The following is a 20557-nucleotide window of genomic DNA, read 5'->3' as shown; positions in this document are numbered from 1 at the left end:
TTGCAAGTAATATAAATTATTCTATTCCCCATCATCCAGTCAGAGCTGAAGAAGTGATGAGAAGTGAAATGTCTTCAAAGAAAAACAAGAAGATCCAATTGCCTCCTGAAAAAGTACCTTTAGAACAGCCATGACCTGGATGACTGAGAATCTCTGTAGACATTTAAAATAAGCAAATTAACAAAAATTCAAGATTTATCTTAATAATTTTCTCCTTGAGACTGCACACACATGGAATTAAATAGTATTCAAATATTCTACAAGCACAGACTAAAATACAGACTTCTAAGCAAGACTAATTATTTATCCAAAGAGGTAAGAAGAGTGGGAAAAGAACCATTGCATTCATAACTGTTTCTTGTAAAGTATAAGTATTCTGAACACATAAATCTACAGTATGTCTTATATAAAAATAAATATTCTTTTTTTAATTTGCTGCTTTGATATAATTTTCTGAGGCAGAAGTAGCTTGTAATAATAATAATAACAACAACAACAACAAAACAACAACAATAATAACAACAACAACACAACAGCAGCAACAACAACAACAATAATAGCCTTGAAAGGAATAGATGAGGAAAAGACATTGTAAAGTACACTCTTTTATTTATTTTCAAGTGGATCTCCACTTTCTATTTTTTTTAAAAATAGGACAGATAAAAAAAGATGCACATGCTCAGTAAGTGTTTTAAAAGCACTAAGGAGCTTTTTGCACCTATAGCGACAAATATTTTACAATGCTTCAAATTAGATTAGAGTTATTTCTACCTCAAAAGCAAAAATTGTTGGCTGGCTTTGGAAAACAACTGTTGTGATCTGTGGAGCAGAGTTAGAACTTTTTAATATCTGTATTCTTAAATGCTATACATACATACATACATACATACATACATACATACATACATACATACATATATATCTCACATGTTTTTTGCTGAAATTTTAAAATTAAGGGAGACTAGGATGGCACCATTTCGGCCTTGTTCTGGCCTCATCAGCTAGCCACACCCTTACTGGGATTTGATCTGGCAGCTTCTGCCTTGTAAGGCAGAGAATTAACAGCTGAGCCACCAGAACTGATCCCTTCAGCTCTGTACCAGGGAGGGGCTATATGTTTTTTATGTCAGATCACTCTGGTATATTGAAGGAACGTCACAGCTCCTTTTTGCCTCTAGGCCCAACCCAGGGCCATTTCAAGGCAGTTAATTTATTCATAGCCGACAACTATATTCTGTATGTATCACATACATACATACATACATACATACATACATACATACATACATACATATATATATCTCACATGTTTTTTGCTGAAATTTTAAAATTAAGGGAGACTAGGATGGCACCATTTCGGCCTTGTTCTGGCCTCATCAGCTAGCCACACCCTTACTGGGATTTGATCTGGCAGCTTCTGCCTTGTAAGGCAGAGAATTAACCGCTGAGCCACCAGACCTGATATATAATCTATCTCTATCTCTATCACTATCACTATCACTATCTCTACCTCTCTGTCCGTCCGTCCATCCATCCATCCATCCATCCATCCATCCATCCATCCATCCATCCATCCATCCATCTATCTATCTATCTATCTATCTATCTATCTATTTATCTAATAGCTTCAGTGTAACTGCTTTTGATTTTTATGAATAATAAAGAAAGTTTCTCCTTGGGTTTTGTTTTTGGTTTTTTTGTATTTCTTTTTTCAGTTCAGGTTTGGCATCTGTTTCTGACTGCTTGCATTCAGATGAAAATTAGTATATATGTTTATTCTCCTAGAATGCACATTTTTCTAAGCAGTTTTTATGTTTTCATGTTTTCCCTTTCATACACAATTGTATGCATTTTCCCTAATGTGTATCTATTCTGTATTTAGACAACTATATTGCAAAACTGTGCACAGGGTATGCTACCAGACAATTCATTTTAGTTTAAACACTCCTTCATGAAAGGTGCATTTGAGCAAGTTTCATTAAAATCCAAACAAAAGGCAGTAGGCCAAATCTTTGGTAATTTAGCCAAGCATAATTGCCAATGGTTGCTTTTCATGTACTCAAGCAGAATTCTATTTGTCACTGACTACTTAATTTTCTCAAATAAAAAAATTGAATTACCTTTATTTGTTCTGCTATAATTTATCTCCCGTAAAGATGTAACAGTTCAGAACTCTTTAAAAAATTATGACTGCAACAATCTTCAAAGGTTGCTATGTGGATGAAGCAATCCTTTGAGTTCTGGTGTCAGCAGAATGTCCTTAAAGTAATAATCCATTTTATTTTAACCTTGATCAAATAAACTAACTTTATATCTTTCATTTTATTTCTATGTCTTACATATTAGTGGTTCAAATATTTGTTTAAAATTGATTTGTCACATTACACATACTTCTTCAGGGCTTTAACTAACTCCTTTTATAAATTCATTTGGGAAAAATTATCCTGATTACTCTTGATTTGTCATTTGTATACACTTTTAAACTTTTAAACTTCAACCAGGTTTGTTTGTTTGTTTGTTGTTGTTATTGTTGTTTTGTAGATCCAGTGATCACAGAGCTTTCTTCAGTTTGCTATACCTTGTCCAGAAGTCCCCAAAATTCAATATTCAGCACATGCTCTGCTTTGCTTTTTAGGTCCACTCCATTATAATTTATAATTGTTATTCTGATTAACATTTGTGTCATGGTAATTCCATATGACATTTGATTTCCCAAAAAATAAACCATCTATCTATTTATGATGAAATCATCATTGGTTTACTTACTGGACCACCTTCTGCCGCACAAATCCCAATTGCTGAGAAGGTCAGAGTTGGTCTTCTCCAGGTCCCGTCAACCAAACAATGTCATCTGGCAGGACTTAGGGGAAGAGCCTTCTCTGTGGTGGCTCCAGCCTCTGGAATCAGCTCCCTCTGGAGATTCGTACTGCCTCTACCCTCCTTGCCTTCTGCAAGACATTTAAGACCCATCTATGTCACCAGGCATGGGGCAGCTGGATCATATCCCCTTCTTCTCTGACCGTTAAATGTTATGTAAGGATGTGATTGAGTAGACTGACTTTTTTATATAATGGGATTTTCATTTACTGTTTTTAAATATTAGATTTGTATACATATTGTTTGCATTGCATGTTTTGAGCCACTCCGGATCCTTGGGAGGGGTGGCATACAAGTCTAATAAATTGAATTGAATTGAACTGAATTTTCAATATTCTTATCAGCATTAGAGAATATTTTGGACCAGTGTTACTGGCCTTCCAAACCAACTCTAAATCTTGTAAAGCTGTTCTATTCTCAATATCACTCATTAACTTTCAGCAATAAAAATAATCTCCAGAATTGACAGAATATGAAGATATTTAGAATATCAATTTGGAATAGATTAGAACTATCCTCAAATATTAATCCTAAAGAGCATTTTGCGTGCTCATTTATACCACCTGATTAGACTGAGCCACACACATAGATCAGCCCTCACAACTTCTTTCAATATTCGGTGTAAGCTGTAGTTTCAATCTTTTTACACTCTGTTTTTAGTTTACCTTGTTAATCATCTCTGAACTCAATCTGGTATGCTGTTATAATCATTGTTATAGTTAGCCTTGACAAATTTGAAGAGACTTCTGGATCCTATGAAACTTTGCCAATTTTATGAGGACAATTTGTTTATAGTTGTGAAACAGTAAGTCCTGATGAGCGCTGTACTAAATATTGTGTGCATTAATAAGTAAACATGTTTTATGTAGGAAGGGTGAGATTTTGTGGTTTTTTTTATCATAGCAAAATTCCCTCAAACCACAAATTGTTTCCTTAGCAATATAGAAGATGTTTTGATAGTTTAATGATGGAGAATGAAAGGCAGGAGGCAGAAAGCCTATTTTTCTGCAGTGTAGGATTGTTTGGATTATAAATGTTAGGTTTGTAAATATTAGTAAATAATCACTAATTGAATCATGAATATTGTAAATGTGATAGACCATCTGATGGTTGGTAAATTGGAGGAAATAGGCAGGGATACTGCAAAAATAATTATAATTTTGTTTTTATATTGGATTTGTTTCTAGCAAATAACTGAAGAATGTTAGTTGAAGAATTCTGGAAATTGAAGCCCAGACATCCTAAAGTTACCTGAATTGCAAGGCAAAGGGTCAAAAGCAAAGCATTTTTAAGTCCATGGAAGATGTAACTCAAGCTTCATTTTTAAGTATAAGTCAACAGGTTTACAGATTGTCAAATGACATAAAGTGATTGCTGAGAACAGCAGTAATTTACCAGATGCTTTCTAGAAGGTGAAGAACATATAGAGGTGACAGCCAGCAGCCAAGTGGTAAAAAAGAATGCTATAATAAACTGACAGGAGATAAAAGTCAACATGCATAATAAATAGCTAGTAAATAGTGAATGTGGACTGTGGAGTCCATGCAGCTTTCTTGGAGGTGGTACAGAAATGGGATGCTTTTCTCCTGGGGGCCTAGATCCCTGCTATGCCCAGTGGCCATTGGCCAGCATCTTCTGGACCTGATCTTGCTTTGTTTGTGAGCCAAATATTGTCAGGTGCTTTACCTTCTGAGACATAAAAACTGATACAGTATATTTTTTCTTGACATTAAAAAAATTGAACTCATTATATAAGTATATAAATAATTATATCATTAAGATGGACTTTGCAAATTGAGTATAACAAAAATTAATAATTCTCACCATCATAATTACATATGAACATCTTAAAAAAGGAGTTGGTTCATGGTCTAAGAAGATCCTATAACAGGTAGTCTGGTATGGGTAGTCTGGTATGGGAAGAAGCTTCAAGTAGGAGAGGCTGCAAGGGAAATGGGTCTTCTGAAAGGAGCAGAAAAGTTTGACTCTGCACAATTAGTTGGAGACCATTGGTCTCAAATGGGAATAATTTCTGGATTGTGACCATATGAGTTAAACCTAACCAGAATGAAGAGTTCTGGTTAGATATGAATATAGACAAGTCTATCAATTTTAGTTTACTCTGACTGTTTGGGTTTTTTTCCAACTTGCAAGTACTGTTCAAATTGCAGAGTACTGTTGCATATAAATTGAATTAATAAATAATAATAAATAAATACCTTGCAGCATCCATACATTATTTTAAAATGCATACATTCTCCATAGTGAACTATCATCCAGGATGAGTTAATCTCGTCTAATCAGATAAGGACTCAGTCTTTTAATTTGAATACTGGGGGTACTTCTGCATTCCTTCACCAATTACAACTCAGTCCTTAGTCTGGACAAATGTGGTCTTGTTCCATCCTAGGATTGATAGTTTCATTAGCTGATTTCTCTACCTTTCATCTGCCATTGCACATGAGTTTGAAGCTTCTTTGATTCATCTGTCAGTTCAAGCCTCACTGACTGATTGGGTGGCAGGAGCAATAAGAGGCCTTGGCCCTGTTCCAGTCCTGACAGGACAGCCCCAATTGTTCATTCAGGAGTAGTAGGCCAGCTGAGGGTCATGTGTGTGCGCGCATGAGTAAACTGAGGGCCAACTGAGAGCAATCAGCTGCTGTTTGGCAAGACATGGAGTCACACGAGCACTCGGAGTGAAGGCAAGCGAGCACGCATCTCAGGCAACTTTGTCAGCTCCTCTGATAGCCTCTCCTGAGCTCTGTGAGTTCTTTGTGACTCTGGCAAGCAGCCATTTTGGTCCTCTATGGGTATCAGCCACAATTTTGTTTCTCTCATGGCCTCACCTCACTTAGTTCAGCCCTGCAAAGTCACTTGGGCTGCCAGGTATTGATCACTGGAGTTTCTGCATTTAATCTCATGTCAGTGGGATGATGAAAGTGGATATTTCCCAATTTTTCTGCAGACTTGTTTCTAGCAAATAACTGCAGAATACCAGCTGATGAATTCTGGAATTTAAAGCCTAGACATCATAAATTTCTCCAAGCTGAGAAACTTTCTTAGAGAATCAGACTATTGTTGAAATTAATAATGCCACCCATCTCTCCATGCCATTTCTTTTAGCATTTGACAGGGAGAAAGTTATGGGATTTATGAAAGAGCTCAAATCTCCATAACCTTGAGTATCAATATATATATATACTGTATATTTGTTTTCGTAGATTTTCACGGGTATATGTATGTAGATTGTTCTGAGTTCAGGTTTTGCCCCGTGTAATAATTTGAGTGTCTATGCGACGTTTCGGTGAAATCACATTCACCATCATCAGGCTGAAGTTTCAAGCTTCGTGCTGTTGTAAATATGGAATGTTTGCAACTGCCATTTCTTCCTTGTATATAGTGTTAGGGGTGGAGATTTGATTTGAATGTAGCAAATAGATTGGGTGACTATGTTTTAGTGATCTGATTGGTTGGTGGAATCATAATTACTAGAAGGATTGACATGGTGATTCTTATGAAGTGTTTTTTTGTTTAAGGCTGGTTTCCAAATCTCTGGTAGGCGGGACGTATCATCCCTTTTATTCATGCAGAGGGGGTGTTTCTCAATCTTTATAGCTTCTAAAGTAATTCTTCTATATAAATTTTCTGTTTTGGAAAGTAATTTAGTTTTTTCAAAGTCAATTTCGTGCCCTATTTTTTTAATGTGCTGGACAAGGGAGGAAGTCTTTTCTTCTTTTTTAACTGCATTCTTATGTTCTGCAATGCGTGCACTTACTCTTCGATTGGTTTGTCCAATGTATGTGGCTGCACATGTGGCTAAATATAGAGTTTTGGACATATGGAAGATTTTTCTCTGGGGATGATTTTTCGCTGGATTTCTTCACTGATGGGAGAGGCCTTCCAAAAATACACAAAGAAGGAATACCTCTCAGGCCAATAGTCAGTTCTATAGGCTCCCCTCTACAAAACCTTGCCAAATTTTTAGCCAAATATCTTCAACCATATACAGAAACTATCACCTCATATGTACAAAATTCATTCCACTTTATACAAATAATTAAAAAACAAAACCTACAACCTGGTGACCTACTTGTGAGTTTTGACGTCGTATCCCTTTTCACACAAATACCTATTAAAGAAGCCTTAACAGCTATCCAGGACAGACACAAGCCCCCCAAATATATCCTAGATCTAACCAACCACTGCCTGACTAATACATACTTCATCTATAATGAACAAAGATATAAACAGATAGAGGGAGCCCCCATGGGATCACCCCTCTCACCTGTCATCGCCAACCTCTATATGGAATATTTTGAAAATAATGCATTAGAGCAATCCAAACACAAACCTAAACTTTGGCTGAGATATGTTGATGATACCTTTGTAATTTGGCCACATGGAAGGGAAAAACTAGACAATTTCCTCACACATCTCAATAACCTACACCCCAAAATACAATTTACTATGGAAACAGAAATCAATGATCAACTTCCCTTTCTAGATGTACTGGTCTATAAAAAACCCAATGGCACCCTAGGACACACTATCTACCAAAAGAAAACCCATACCAACCGTTATCTAAATGCACACTCCCACCACCACCCCGCACAGATCACCTCAGTGGCCAAAACTCTCATCACCAGAACCAAACACCTAGCTGACCATGACCACTTAAAAACTGAATTGAACAAACTCAAAGATGTATTAATTTCTAATGGATTCGAAAGGAAAACAATCACAAACCTAATCAAAAAAGAGACACCCCCAAAAAATCAAGATCAAGAACAGGACAATGGTACCACCCTCCTCCCTTACATCAAGGGCACCACAGACAAAATTAGTAAAATTATGCACAAACATAACATCAAAACTTCATTTTTCACTAACCAAAAAATATCAAATATCCTAAGGAACCCAAAAGATAAAATCCAATTAGAACACCAAGGAATCTATGAAATCCCTTGCAAAACATGTGCAGCCACATACATTGGACAAACCAATCGAAGAGTAAGTGCACGCATTGCAGAACATAAGAATGCAGTTAAAAAAGAAGAAAAGACTTCCTCCCTTGTCCAGCACATTAAAAAAACAGGGCACGAAATTGACTTTGAAAAAACTAAATTACTTTCCAAAACAGAAAATTTATATAGAAGAATTACTTTAGAAGCTATAGAGATTGAGAAACACCCCCTCTGCATGAATAAAAGGGATGATACGTCCCGCCTACCAGAGATTTGGAAGCCAGCCTTAAACAAAAAAACACTTCATAAGAATCACCATGTCAATTCTTCTAGTAATTATGATTCCACCAACCAATCAGATCACTAAAACATAGTCATCCAATCTATTTGCTACATTCAAATCAAATCTCCACCCCTAACACTATATACAAGGAAGAAATGGCAGTTGCAAACATTCCATATTTACAACAGCATGAAGCTTGAAACTTCAGCCTGATGATGGTGAATGTGATTTCACCGAAACGTCGCATAGACACTCAAATTATTACACGGGGCAAAACCCGAACTCAGAACAATCTACATACATATACCCGTGAAAATCTACGAAAACAAATATATATATATATATGTGTGTGTGTGTGTGTGTGTGTGTATATATATATATATGTGTGTGTGTGTGTGTGTGTGTGTGTGTCACATGTTTTTTTTGCTGAATTTGAAAATTAAGGGAGACTAGGATAGATCTATTTCGGCCTTATTTTGGCCTCATCAGCTAGCCATACCCACTGGGACTTGAACCTGCAATCTTTGCCTTATAAGGCAGAGAATTATCCTCTAGGCTACAGTATCCAATCCATTCAGCTCTGCACCAGGGAAGGGTTACATATTTTTGTGTCGAATAACCCTGGTGTATTAAAGGAACATCACAGCTCCTTATTTGCCTCTCGGCCCAACCCAGGGCCATTTATATATATATATAAAACAGCTAATGAAGAAAAAGGCTGTTTCTCTTCTGTATAGGAAATAATAAACTTCAATGAGAGAAGGTAATAGATTTGTCTGTTATGAGCTCATCTGTTTAACTAACTTTGTAAACAGAGGATGGCATACTTATTTGTGAAGAGAGAATATTATTCACAGCCAAAAGGGATAGAATTGAAAAAAGCTGAACAGATGAGCCCATAATTACCTTCTCTTGCTTCATCTCTGTCTGATTTTGTTTCTTCTACAGTTTGCCTTTCTAATTACTTTATAAATATGCAAATGGATTTTTGTGGATGTGATCATATTCACACTCACATTTCTGGATGTGATCATATTCCTGTCTTCGGGAGTAGCTATAGAACTAGGACCAAGCTTTATAGCAACTAATAAGTTGAACTTATGCAAGGAAATGACTGTCCTCAGATGCACCATGGCAAAGCTGGTCTTTGGGTTTTCCAGGCTAGGTGTTGGATACACAGTAACAATTGACTATGTTGGCTGCTGAGTTGGGTGGAATAAATCCAACTCTAATTTTGTTATCAGAATAAATGGTTAGCAGCTGTTGAAGTTTGGACCATTTGAAAATGCAATGATAATTAAAACATTGGGGAATTATTTCAAAGCAGTTGGTTTGATCTCTATTCTACTGAAGTAGTAAGATTCCCCAGACATCGAATGTACAAAGATGGGGCATATTAAATATATGACAGTTTGTTAATCTTTAAAAGGCCTTTACAAGAACTTCTTTATTTAAGTTGATGTCGGTGGCTTTGTGAATTATTAGTAATTTATCTGCTTTACTCATCAAAATATATCAGTAAGAGATGCTTAAGTCCTAGCAATTAGGAATCATCATCTATCTATCTATCACAGTTGCTTTTGTAAAGTTAAGTATTTATTTATTTATTTATCTATCTATTTATCTATCTGTTTGTTTGTTTGTTTGTTTGTTTGTTTGTTTAGTCAAAATATGTATTAAGATAGCAGGTATAGGTATAAACATGAACATTAGCAAAGTAAGCACAGGTAAATGATGACAGTAAGATAGGGACGATAGCAGGGATGGGCCATGCCCCAGAACGGTAGGAACACCGTTCCAGTAGAGGAACTGGAGCACGTAGGCTAGCTCCATTTCTGCCGGGTGTGCATGCACAACCAGTGCAATTCCTCTTGGCCTGCTCCGCGCATCATGGCCTATCTATTTGCTGCCCTACAGGAAGTCATGCAAGCACCAGAACAACTTGGTAAGGGTGAGCGAGCAGACAGGCTGATTGTGGCAAACCTGCCATGAGCGGCGCAATGGGGCAGGCAGCCCATTCATGGCAGAGCCGCCACGAGCGGTTTGGGGCAGGTGGGCAGGCAGGCAGGCTGCTCATGGCAGAGCTGTCAGGAGAAGCACAGGGTGGGTGGATAGGCTGCTCATGGCAGAGTCGCCACGAGCAGCACGGATGTGCTGCCAAGTGGGCAGGCTGCTTGTGGCGGAACCGGTGCAAGCAGAGCAGTGGGGCAGGCGCATGAACAGGTGGCTGTCCCTTACCATAATTTAGGCAGTTTTCAAGAATTTTTGCTTCTGCACATGCATGGAAGCAAAAAAAATCCCCAAATTATCTTGCATGCACATCATTGTGCAAGATTTGACTTCTGCTCCAGGCGCTCCCGTATGCTGGGCATGCATGTGATCCCGTGCTCCTGGCCCGTTTCGGTAGTGCCAGGAACAGTGGCCCGCCACTGGACAGTAGACACAGTGGTTTGCTTTGCACACCCCTTATAGACCTCTTAGGAATGGGGTGAGGTCAACTGTAGACAGTCTAAGGTTAAAATTTTGGGGATTTGGGAAAGAAACCACAGAGTCAGGTAGTTCATTCCAAGCATTGATCACTTTGTTGCTGAACTGGTATTTTCTGCAGTTGGGTTTTGAGTGATTTACCTTGACTGTACATCTATTGTGTGCTCATGTATTGTTGTGGTTTAAATCTGAAGTATTTATTGACAGGTAGTACATTGTGGCAGATGATTTTACGAACTACATTTAGATCAGATCAAAGGTGACGTAGCTCTAAGCTATCTAAGCCCAAAATTTCAAGTCTGGTGTAATATATATTTTATTGCAAGCAAAATACCTAGTGATTGTACCTTGATTAGTACTTGAAACCAGGACATCTCAGGATAATAGGTTATGTTATTCTGTGGCTTAAAAAAACCAAAAAGACAAACTATTTTACTACAATATTAAACATACTACACATTCAAAATAATTTACTTTCGTACATATTATTATAAAACTCTTTAACACCTATTTTTCCTCCATTTACTGCCACTCAAGAAAAGAATGGAAACAGATATGACACACACCCCCCAAACAAAAGAAAGTACATTTCAGTGTGAGGATTGTCATAATCCTCCATTTTCTTCTTCTTTTTAACCTCTCACAAACTATATCCTTTCGTTAAAGATAAAGTACTTCCTATAAAATACATATAATTAAATGGAGTTTGGTTCTACTGGCAGATGTTCCTTAAAACTAAGGCTTAGACAGATCCTAGCAGTTTTGGTTCACCTGAAAGCAAACCATAGACTAATATAGTATGTATAAAGAAAAACAAGAGAGGGAGAGAATGAGGCAAATTCTTAGAATAGAATTTCATAGTGCCTTGAAATTATGTTTGCCTGCCAGCTAGCCTTCCAACAGAGTACCAATATAGAACACTTAGAGTTAAATTCTTCTCTTAACCAAAAGATTCTTCCAGAAGGCCTTGTATAGAAATTACTGGTCAAAGTAAAGATCTTCCAGATTAAAGACTTGAACTTCAGAAGTAAGGCATGATTGCATTCCTCCAAAAATTACTTCATTCCAGCTAGGTGTTCAATTTAATTTTTTTTCTCTACCAGTTCTATGAGCATGGCTTGGTGGGCATGGCAGGGGAAGAATACTGCAAAATCTCCATTCCCACCCCACTCTGGGAGAATAATTGTTGTATTAAAAGAAAGTTTCCTCCAAGATTTGAATTTCCCGGCTGGGAGAACATCCTAGTGCTTATGCAAAAATTTAGAGGCAGTTGTGTGAAAACAAGTTTTCTTTATTGCAGGAGAGCGAGTTCAGCCGAAGCGTGAGCTAGCGTTCCCGGGTGAACTGACGCTTACATATAGTAAGTGTACAATTTTTATACCCTTTTATTTCATTGAAGTTCTTTGTCTTATTGGGGTGGAGGCAGGTTTTATTTTGTGTGTGCTAAGTTGTTAATAGTTTCAATCCTGTCTTGTGTTCATTATTATTTCTTTTTTAAAGTTTTTATTAGGTTTTTGACAAACCAACACACTGACAACATTTAACGTTTAACATTTACATTTCCCTATATACATAAGACACAAGTTGGTTTTTTTTACAATTCCATTTACTGTACATAATATAATCTTTTACTGCGAGTTTCTCTTTTTTCTCTCGATCCAGTTGTACAATTTTTCCCATACTCTGTAGTAGTTTTTATTTTGTTGATTTTGTATTTTGTAAGTTAATTTGCTTAATTTGGCGCAGTCTAATATTTTTTTAATTAGCATCTCTTCATTTGGCATCTTTTCTTGCTTCCAGATTTGCGCAAATGCCAATATTGCTGCAGTTAATATATGAATTATTAGATAATAATTTTCTTTACAGTGTTGTCCTCTAATTATTCCTAGTAAATATATTTCAGGTTTCCACTCTAATTTATAATCTAATATTTCTTCCATCCAGATCTGAATTTGGTTCCAAAATTTCCTTGCTTCTGGGCATAGCCACCACATGTGATAATAAGTTCCTACCTCTTTTTTGCATTTCCAGCATTTGTTACTTGTATTGGTATGGATTTTAGCTGGCTTTATTTAGTGCTTTCTGGTGTTTTTTTTAGTATTTCTACTTTGGCCCTAAGTGTCCTATTGATTAAATCTCTGTCCTTTTCCTGAGCGTTGGATGGAATATCCTCCTGGGTTCCGTTCCAAGTGGGAAAAAGACATGGATTCATGTAAGTTTCTTGGAAAGAAGGTTTAATGGTATAAGCAATAGGCCGATGGTACGCAGTTGTATATGTCCACCCTGTGTCAGTTTAGTGAAGCAGTAGATGTGACGTGTTGGTGCCTGGAGGTTCTGAAGGTCTGGATTATTATTATTATTATTATTATTATTATTATTATTATTATTATTATTATTATTTATTGGATTTGTATGCCGCCCCTCTCCGCAGACTCGATGGGAGTTAACAGGGTCAAACTTAACCCTGACAAGACCGAGTGGCTATGCGTACTGCCCACGAAGCACTATACCGACTTTCATCCTTGGTTCAGGGAGGGGAACAATTACCTCCCTCAGAATGGTTTTGCAATCTGGGGGTCTTCCTAGACTCTCAGCTGAGATTTGACCAACATCTGACAGCCATAGCTAGGGGGACCTTTGTACTGGTTCACCTGTAACCCTACTGCAACCCTACTTGGACAAGGAGGCTCTTCGTTAGATTATTGCAAGATGCTCTACATGGGGCAACCCCTGAAAAGTGTTCGGAGACTACAGCTGGTCCAGAATGCAGCCACAAGAGCGGTACAGCCATATTACACCAACTCTCCGTGAGCTGCACTGACTCCCAATCGATCTCTGGGCGCAATACAAGCTGTTGGTCATTACCTTTAAAGTCCTACATGGCTTAGGGCCAGACTATCTTTGGAACCGCTTTCTATGGCATAGCTCCCAGCAACCAATAAGTGCCTTCTCTGGATCCCAGCAGCTAAACAGTATCGGGTGGTGGGGCCACAGAGGATAATCTTCTCTGTGGCAGCTTCAGCTCTCTGGAACCAGCTACCTCCCGATATCTGTACTACTCCCACCCTACTGGCCTTTTGGAAAGCAATAAAGACCTGGCTTTTCCGGCATGCCTCGGGTTGTTGATTATTAGGGGATGCACCTTTGAGATCTGGCTATAAATAATACGTATGGTTTTATTGTGGGTTTTAAATTGTTTTTAAATTATTCTTCTTTTTAGATTTTCTAATATTAATAATGTATTTCTTGTTCTCTTTGGCTGTGAGCTGCCCAGAATCCTTATGGAGTTGGATGGCATACAAATTGAAACAACCAAACAAACAAACAAATAAGGACAGGAGCACATGGCGTGAGCTCCTGAACAGAAAAGATGGGTCACATGCTTCCAGAGGTTGGCTGAAGAGAAAAGGAAGGAAAAGATGCTTAGTCCCTTGGTTTTATGACCTCTGTTGGGCCCCATCTCTTAGTTTTCTATTACTGTGTATGTAATGCACTCTGATTGGCTGTCAGAGTACCATGGGGGCATGCAAGGGCAACTCTGTAGGCTGTCTTGAGTCCAAGCTTGCTTGAGCCCTGCTGGCTGATGCAATCTTCCCAGGTCCCATGTGATATAATGAAAGGGCATTGGGCAATTCCTAATATGGCTCTGTCTGCAGGAGGTAGATCTTTGTCATGTAGAACAATGTTTCCCAACTTTGGCAACTTGAAGATATTTGGACTTCAACTCCCAGAATTCCCCAGCCAGCGAATGCTGGCTGGGGAATTCTGGGAGTTGAAGTCCAGATATCTTCAAGTTGCCAAGGTTGGGAAACACTGATATAGAATAGACTGGTCCAGGCTGTGTGTGTGAGTGAGCTGGGCCATTCCTTGATGGCACATTGACAAAGATGTGTGTGTGTGTGTGTGTGTGTGTGTAGGTAATAAGAGTGAGTCTGTTTCCTGCCTAAAAACAAGTTTCTCCATTTCTCTAGGGATATTCTACATAATATTCTGCCTTTTTAATATTTCCTAAGATTTCATTTTTCTAGGTGAGGAATAGGTGCTAACTTCATTCATGAGTTAATAATTTCTTCATTTTGTTGATTAAATCTCCATCCCTCACCCTGAGCTGTTTCTTTGTGTCATTGATTAAATCTCTGTAATCACAAACGGACACTTTATTAGTATTTCTTCCTGCATATCCCCGACCTTTTGTGTTATCTGTATTTCATAGCTGTTTCTAATGGCCCTGGCATTTTGTAAATATTATTAGGTGATTCTATTATCTGCCTATTGAGTTTCTATTCTTGTGGTTTAGATGTTTGTAAGTCTATGACTGTTTTGTTATTCTAGTGATTTTGGCTTCATTTCCTTTCCCTTATGGCATCCCTGCCCTGTCTTAGGTTTAATTTTCTTCCCAAAACAAATCTTCATTAGTGTTGCCTTACTACATGGTATTGCAAAATCTCCATTCCCACCCCACTCTGGAGCCAGCCAGAGGTGTTATTTTCCAGCTTCCAGTTCTCCAGAACTTGTCAGAAACTGCTGAATTTCACTCCTGATTCCAACCTCATCCCCACCTATCCACCGGCTATTATAAAGATAGGCTGCCTTCTCCATATTATTATTATTATTATTATTATTATTATTATTATTATTATTATTATCATCATCATCATCATCATCATCATCATCATTATCATTAATTAGATTTGTATTCCACCCTTCTCCAAAGACTCGGGGCGGCATACAAACCATAGCAGTGGTTATAAAAGTTAGTAGCCTCTTAGCCAAAATAAACGATGAAGACACACATATCCAAAGGTTATACAATATTTGGTGTTTTAATCCAATCTAATGCTTCACATCCGCACAAACAATTGTTTACAAGCCTGACTTTCAGGTCCCAAGGTTCCTGAAACACTGTTGTTCCAATATTGGAAGCACTTTTTCCTTCTTTAAAAAGTATTTCTATCATTTGTAGTTGATGCTCTAGGTCATGTTTTCAAGTTGTTTATAATTAGAAGAAGCCCCACAACAATGTTGTCAGTTCATGCAGAACTAATTCAAGACTTCCTGTAAGTACCATGATGTGCTAAACCTTGCTGGGTTTCAAAGACTAGCAAGATTGCTTAGGACCATATCACTTACGGGATTGCATACTGCCTCAACAACCAGTTAGAGCTCACAGAGTCAGTCTTCTCCTGTCAGCTAAGCAACGCCACTTGGAGGGACCCAGGGGAAGAACCTTCTCTGAGGCAGTTCTGACCCTCTGGAATCAATCCCCCCCCCCCCCCCCCCCGGAGATGCATGCCGCCCCTACCCTCCCGGCCTTCCATAAGGTCTTGAAAACATACTTCTGCCAGCAGGCTTGTGGCCCTTGAGCATTGCCTCATGCTCTGGTCGATGCTACGAATGATTGATTGTGAATGAGCATTAGCCTAATGTTTTATGTTTTTAGTACTAAGGGGGGGTGTGTGGTTTTTTTTTTACTGTTTTTAGGTTTATATTGGGTTTTCTGATGTTTATTGTATTTATTTTCTTATGTAAGCTGCCCTGAGTCCACAAGAGAAGGGCGGGCTAGAAATTTTATATCTATGTATGTATGTCTGATCAGAAAATGCTGGGCCTGAACCAGCATAAAATGTCTGAAACAAACATATTCTTGAGATAATCCACATGATTCCAGCAGTCTCTCCTCATGAGTATATGATAAAAATGGGCATTTTTATGATTAACTTGTGAGTGAAGTGACTGATAGTATAGACTATATAAAAATCACACTTGCAAAATAGTCTTTATAGACACAATGTTCTAAAATTGGACTGAATCTCATATCTTAAAAATTCTTTTGGATTATTTTGATGAGTGTTTGTCAGTTAGCCAGACAACTATTTTGACTGGGTTTGGCATTATTACCCATCTATCCTTCCCATGGACATGAGAAAGGTATATTTTCTTATTTGAGGGTGTTGAATGTGCTATCACAGGATATAATCTGTTCCAGGTGTATTTGTGATAGGTAAATATATTTTTCTTCCAGTAGTCCTGCACCTATTGATCCTTGTTGCTCAGCATTAAGTCTTACAGCCCATTTGTTGCCATATGTCAAGAACCCCAAGACAGTGATACCTCGTCTTACAAACCCCTCATCATAGAAAGTTTTCGAGATACAAACCCGGGGTTTAAGATTTTTTTGCCTCTTCTTCCAAACTATTTTCACCTTACAAACCCAAGCCACCGCCACTGGGATGCCCCACCTCCGGACTTCTGTTGCCAGCAAAGCACCCTTTTTTGCGCTGCTGGGATTCCCCTGAGGCTCCCCTCCATGGGAAACACCACCTCCAGGCTTCCTTTTTTTGCGATGCTGCAGGGGAATCCCAGCAGCGCAAAAATGGGTGTTTTGCTGGCAACGGAAGTCTGGAGGTGGGGTTTCCCAGTGAGGGGAGCCTCAGCGAAATTGCAGCATCATAAAAACACGGAAGTCCGGAGGTGGGGTTTTGAGGACTTCCATGTTTTTGTGATGCTGCAATTTCGCTGAGGCTCCCCTCGCTGGAAACCCCGCCTCCAGACTTCCGTTGCCAGCAAAGCATCCATTTTTGCAGCTGCTGGGATTCTCCTGCTGGGATTCCCCTGCAGCATCACAAAAACACAGAAGTCTGGAGGTGGGGTTTCCCATGGAGGGGAGCCTCGGGGGAATCCCAGCAGCGCAAAAACGGGTGCTTCGGCTGGCAAAGGGGGTGAGTTTTGGGCTTGCACGCATTAATCGCTTTTCCATTGATTCCTATGGGAAACATTGTTTCATCTTACAAACCTTTCACCTTACAAACCTCATCCTGGACCCAATTAAGTTCATAAGACGAGGTATCATTGTACCTAAATCAGTCCTTGATTAATGGATGGTGATGTTATTTGTGGGTTTCTTTAAATTATGACTCACCATATTTTGGGGTAGACACCCTTCAGATTTTCTAGAGCTTTCCATTAGAGCAGAATGGAAAGATTGAATTCTGCTTTAATTCAATCCACCATTCCAACTGTGTATCTAAATTCCTGGACTTACCCAGATGTTAATTATCTTGATGGTGTTTTCTCCACTGAGTTTGGATTTTAAGATCGTCTTCACTCTCTTGATGTATTCACCTATAAATGTGTTCTTGGCTTCATGTGCTTGATGTTGTCAGCTTGAACGATGTCCAAATGTTTATAGTAATCTTCTTCATCAAAACATTCCCATAGGGTAGGTTGATTCTTTCTGTTTTCAATATTTTTCCTATATTTGATAAGCATGGAATATTTTTCCAGTCCAATCTCCACTGTGATATTTTAGCTGTATATGTGGACAATTTATTTATTTATTTATTAGATTTGTATGCCGCCCCTTTCCGTAGACAATGTTGATCAGTGATTCTATTTCATATGGTATTTTTCCATACAGCTTTCAGATCGTCCGTGTAAAGAAGTGGTATAGTCTGGCAGAAGTTTTTGATGTTTAACAGTCATGGTTTGATTTGTTTAGTATTATTGCCAGAGAACTCAATGCAATGACAAACAATAGTTGTGAAAATTAGTCTCTTTGAAACATACCTCTATTGACCTAAATCTTTCTCATTCTATCACCTGCTTGCAGTATGTTGTTAAACTGCTTGGCAATGAGTGGGGGTAGACCAGTCAAATGTTTCAACAAATTATTTTGCATATTGGAGAGATTAAGATCAAGGTTTTATTGTATTCATCATTGGGTTTCTTCCTCCTTAAAATACAACAACATAACTTTGCTTTTAAAAGCTGTATAAATGCATATTTTTTGGGACTGTACTTAGTGTATGGATTTTGAAAAATGAATAATGGATTAAGGGCCAGAGAGAATTAGAATTATAGTTTTAACAAAAAATCATTTATTTGTGCTAAATGGTTTTGAATAATTTTAAATTATTTAGAAAATATTTTCTCATGGAATAATTTAGATTTTTTAAAAAAATGCTAAAGAGATCTTGAAAGACACTAGAGCTAGAGAAGGAAGAAAATTAACATGAAACCCATAGTGCAAACCTTTAAATACCTTTCATCTAAGTTTTTGGATGGAATGGATTAAATGCTTGATAAAATTTACAGAGCTTTGTTTCAAATAAAGTTGTAAAACAAGAATGAGCTGCACTATCTATGTAATTAATTTGAAGGGGAATTTAAATACAATACAAATGAATCTGTTGGATGACTCATTCACTAAAGGAGAAAATCAGATACTAAAACAGGAGAGTGATCTGGATGCCTTTCTTTTTCTGGATAGATAAAAGAAAAAATGCTAAATTTTGGACTTTTTTTAAAGCAGTGATTGCGGCGCAGTCGGAGTAACAGTCGGACACAAGTAATGGGTATAAATAGGGTCACTTTTATTAAAAACCAACTTGAATTAACTATTTAACCAAATATGCCCACGTGACCTGCAGTGGTGCATAATCAAATGGGGGCGGAGTTAACTTTCCAACCAAACTCAACTGAGCAACTTCTAGGGCGAAAGCTCCAAGCCTGGGTGCAGGGTCATGGTAAAATTACACCTGCCCCCTGCCACGCCCCCACGGCGTGTGGGATGGCTCGCCACTGGTCTCCAATAATCTCCATGCAGCGAGCCACAGGAGGGACCTCCCTCACCGAACCCAGGCCGGTCGAGCCCTGTAATCCGAGAAGGAGATCCCCCCACACCTCAGTAGAGGTGCCCCTAAAGGAGATCACACAGTTGCTTACACCCATTTCCGCCCCCTATCGGCCACAGCAGGGGGTGAAATGATAATTTATTCCCCCTGCTCCCCCCCTGCACATGAATGTGCAGGCACCTCTGCAGGTCCGCTATAAATTTGTCATTACCTTTATCTGTTAAGTGTACCCCGTCCTGTCTATATAAGTCTACCTGGGAAGCCCTGACATCGGGGTGGTCTATCACTCCCCCCCCGCCTGTAGTACCCACTTCTTAACCGCTCTGTTAACCCTCTTCCTGGCCCCATCAACCGCCCTGGGGCTCCTACCATGCCTCCAGCACCTACGTGGCAAGATGTTGGACCACACTACACGGGTGTCCGGCCACCGCTTCCAGATTACCTGTAAACCATCCCAAATGTGCCACAACAAGTCAACGCCAGTCATTGCTCCCAGGTCGTTGCCTCCCACATGCAAGACCAACCATCCTGGCACCCCCTGCACCTTCCCACTGTTAAACAACAGGGGAAGCAACTCCAACCACCGTAGGCCTCTACGGCCCAACCATTGGACAATCACATGCCGGTCCAGCTCCAACTGCGTGCCTGGCGTTGTCACCCGGGCCCTCCTCTCCGCCCAGTATATCATGCTGTGGCCACAGATCAGGACTCTCTGCGTACCCTGTGCGTTCTCTAAAGGGAAGGGAGGAAACAAAGCAGCGTCAGAAGTGGCCGCGCAGGCCGCACCCAGTCCCGCCCTACTCACCTAAGGGCGGATGTAAGTCCGGAAGGCCGCAGATCGCCACCGGCCCACCGCACGGATGTCCGGCGCGCTGAAGCCCTCCTCCGCTGCAAAAGAAGCTGCCCCAATCCTGAAAGAGTGAGTCCCATAACGCTTGGGGTCCAGGCCCATCCGGGCCAGGGCCTTGGTCGTAACCGCCCAAAACTGGTACCTGGTGAGAGGTTCCCCAGAGGAATGACAAAAAAGCGGGCCGGGATCTCCGCCCCTAAGGGCCCAATACACTGATATTGCACCCACCGGGCACACCCTCCTGTGGCTGGTCCGGGAAAGCTTAACTGTCACGCCCTGTCCCTTCTGATCCGTTTTGGACCGTCGCAGCCGCAGGAAGACTGAGCCCCGCCTAAATCCAATGTCCCTAGCCGTAAAGGCCCGGCCGGAGCTGTCAAACCTGGATGCCGCCAAGACCTCGCTTACGCGAAAGGCCCCAAAAACAACGTCACCGCAGCCGCGTGATAAAGTGCCGCCTCGTACT

Source organism: Erythrolamprus reginae, chromosome 3 (genome assembly GCF_031021105.1).
Source record: "Erythrolamprus reginae isolate rEryReg1 chromosome 3, rEryReg1.hap1, whole genome shotgun sequence".
Classification (NCBI taxonomy): domain Eukaryota; kingdom Metazoa; phylum Chordata; class Lepidosauria; order Squamata; family Dipsadidae; genus Erythrolamprus; species Erythrolamprus reginae.
The sequence above is the reverse complement of the archived record's forward strand: the minus strand, read 5'-3'. Positions refer to the sequence as shown.